This window comes from Homarus americanus, unplaced genomic scaffold, assembly GCF_018991925.1.
Source record: "Homarus americanus isolate GMGI-L3 unplaced genomic scaffold, GMGI_Hamer_2.0 scaffold54679, whole genome shotgun sequence".
NCBI classification, from domain to species: Eukaryota; Metazoa; Arthropoda; class Malacostraca; order Decapoda; family Nephropidae; genus Homarus; species Homarus americanus.
In genome coordinates this window covers 454,885-458,108 of record NW_024722701.1, presented here as the reverse complement: position 1 = coordinate 458,108, position 3,224 = coordinate 454,885, and the positions used below count along the sequence as shown (strand labels likewise).

The 3,224-nt window shown below is 47.6% G+C and overlaps 1 pseudogene; it reads right to left on the bottom strand.

Annotated features, from left to right (window-relative positions):
- Positions 1-747: 747 nt before the first annotated feature.
- Positions 748-2,795, bottom strand: LOC121863029 (annotated as a pseudogene).
- Between the last annotated feature and the right edge of the window lie 429 nt (positions 2,796-3,224).

The following is a 3,224-nucleotide window of genomic DNA, read 5'->3' as shown; positions in this document are numbered from 1 at the left end:
GATCTATGGGTTTCAGGTCTTAATGGGAGGCTCCACCATAGTCCTTTAGATCTATGGGTTTCAGGTCTTAATGGGAGGCTCCACCATACTCCTTTAGATCTATGGGTTCCAAACTTAATGGAGTGCGCCAACCCTCTGAGTCGTAATGGGCTTCAGTCTTAATGAGATAAAATATTAATGGTTTCCAATCTTAAATGAACCGATACTGAAATATCGATAGATTTCCCCCTTAATTAGTTCTTATTAATGGCTAGTGTAGATTTCGGTAGGTTAGGTTAGGTTACGGGTGGCGAGATTAGTAGAGGTTAGGTGACTTTATGTTAGGTGACGTTACGTTTGGACAGGGGAGGTTAGGGGTCTGTAAGGACTGGAGTCAGTACTGGGGTTCCCTTCCACCTGCAGCCTCTCTCTCATCACCTGCCACCGTGGTGTCGTACTGACGTTAAGTAACATCACTATTTGTACCGACAGCAGCGTTTTAAGAAGTCAGTTTGAACCATTACCTGTTATTTGGCCATCCTGTTATACCATCGTCGTCACTGTAAAGGCATAAAACTATCGACCACAGAAAGTTAACTTCGTAAACAATCTCTTTAAGTAAATCCAGTATTTAATAGAGTGAACTAAACCTTACGCCGTAGTATGTATCATGTTAGTGAAAGGAGCAGAATAAAAACATTGTTTCTTTCATTTTCATATATTAAAGAAATAACAAATATAAATTTATAATAAGTATACTTTATATGCTGTACATTTATATGGTATAAATAATATATTTACGTATGGGGATGAATATGAACAATGAAATTGTACACGTGTGTAGTGATGCATGAATGGGTGAACAAGAGGAGAGACTACAGTGCCTCTAGTCAACTTCCTTCACGGTGGGTCCTCGTTCTCTGGTGGCGTTGGCTTCTGTTGTCCCTTCACCTGGTGAAGATGACCCGTGGATCTTGGCAGCCACGGGTCTCCAGTGGTCCTCTAGTTTCCTAAGTTGGGTCTCCAGCTGTTCCTTGTTGGCCAGCTGGTTGTTGTCGAGCCAGGTGAGAGTGTGATCGACGAGATCGGTTACACCCTGATTCTCCTCCTGCGTCAGTCTACCGGAGACGCCCTCCTCCCTCAGGCTGCTCTTCATACTCAGACACAACGACTCCAGGCGGTTCTTGGTCTCTACTCTCTCTCGTTAGCGATCGTCTTCTTCAGAATATTTCTCGGCTTCCTCTACCATTCTGTCAATTTCTTCCTTGCTCAGTCGACCCTTGTCGTTGGTGATGGTGATCTTGTTGGCTTTGCCTGTCGACTTGTCCACGGCCGACGCGTTCAGAATGCCGTTGGCGTCGATGTCAAAAGTGGCCTTTATTTGGGGAACGCCTCTTGGGGCAGGAGGGATACCTGTCAGGTCAAACTTGCCCAGCAGATTATTGTCCCTGGTCATAGCTCGTTCACCCTCAAACACCTGGATGAGGACGCCCGGTTGGTTGTCTGAGTACGTGGAGAAAGTCTGCGTCTGCTTGGTTGGGATGGTGGTGTTGCGTTTAATGAGAGGAGTCATGACACCGCCGGCTGTCTCGTGCCCAGGGACAAGGGCGCCACATCTAGCAGCAGCAGGTCCTTCACTCCGTCAGACTGGTTGCCACTTAGGATGGCGCCCTGGACGGCGGCACTGTAGGCCACCGCCTCATCTGGGTTGATGGATCTATTCAGGTCTTTGCCGTTGAAGAAGTCCTGCAGGACATTCTGCACCTTGGGGATGCGGGTGGAGCCTCCCACCAACACACTATCGTGGATGAGACTCTTATCCAGCTTGGCGTCCCTCAGAGCCTTCTCTACCGGAGTCAGAGTCTTGCGGAACAGGTCGGAACACAACTCCTCGAACTTGGCTCGGGTGACGCTGGTGTAGAAGTCAATTCCTTCAAACAGTGAGTCTATCTCCACGTTGGCTTGTGAAGACGACGACAAGGTGCGTTTGGCTCGCTCACAGGCTGTTCTCAGACGTCGTAAAGCTCGCTTGTTGCCAGTAATGTCCTTCTTGAACTTCCTGTGGAACTCTTGCGTGAAGTGACTCACCAAACGGTTGTCAAAATCTTCACCACCAAGATGGGTGTCCCCCGCCGTGGACTTGACCTCAAATATGCCGTCGTCAATACCTAAGACAGACACGTCGAAGGTTCCACCACCCAAGTCAAAGATGAGAACGTTACGTTCCTGGTTGTGTGTGGCAACAGACTTTTTGTCGAGACCGTAGGCGATGGCTGCCGCTGTGGGCTCGTTGATGATGCGAACAACGTTGAGGCCAGCGATGATGCCGGCATCTTTGGTGGCTTGGCGCTGTGAGTCACTAAAGTAGGCAGGAACTGTGATGACTGCATCCCTCACCTTGTGACCCAGAGAAGCCTCTGCCGTCTCCTTCATCTTGGTCAGAACCATGGACGAGATCTCTTCTGGGTTGAAAGTTTTTCTCTCGCCCTTGAAGTTAACAGCAATCTTGGGCTTGTCATTGTCACACACCACGTCGAAGGACCAGTGTTTCTTGTCGTTTTGTACCGTGGCGTCGCTAAACTTGCGGCCGATAAGTCGTTTAGCGTCAAAGATTGTGTTGTTTGGGTTGATGGCCTCCTGGTTCTTGGCGGCGTCGCCAATCAGTCGCTCGGTTTCGGTGAAGGCGACGTAGGAGGGGGTGGTTCGATTGCCCTGGTCGTTGGCAATAATCTCCACCTTACCGTGTTGAAACACGCCCACGCACGAGTAAGTCGTGCCCAGGTCAATACCAATTACTTCACCAGACATTATTTTTCTCTTCTTTATATTGCACTAATAAATAGTAGTACTCCACACGTTCGGATATAAGAGTCCCGATGATATATTCAACTGAAATTTGCTGCTCCTTTCTATTGCCTCTGCTGTAGCACCTTGTGCTGTGAGGCTGAGACAGTCAGCGGGTGGTTATATACCCGAGCACCTGTTTCCTGAAGCTTTTGGTATATTCTCAAGGTATCTCCAGCATTCTTCACGCTTTCGCTGACGCAATGACCTACTCATCCATTAGAGAAAACGAAAGCTTTATTTATGGTAACTATTCTATTTGGAGTTGTTATTGCAGTTTTTTTCTGTTGCAGAAGATACGCATAAAAAAATTACAACTGAACACACATACATGTACAGTATAAACATTTACCGAGGATAACACGTAATACTGGCACTCAGTTAATATAATAAGGTACAGT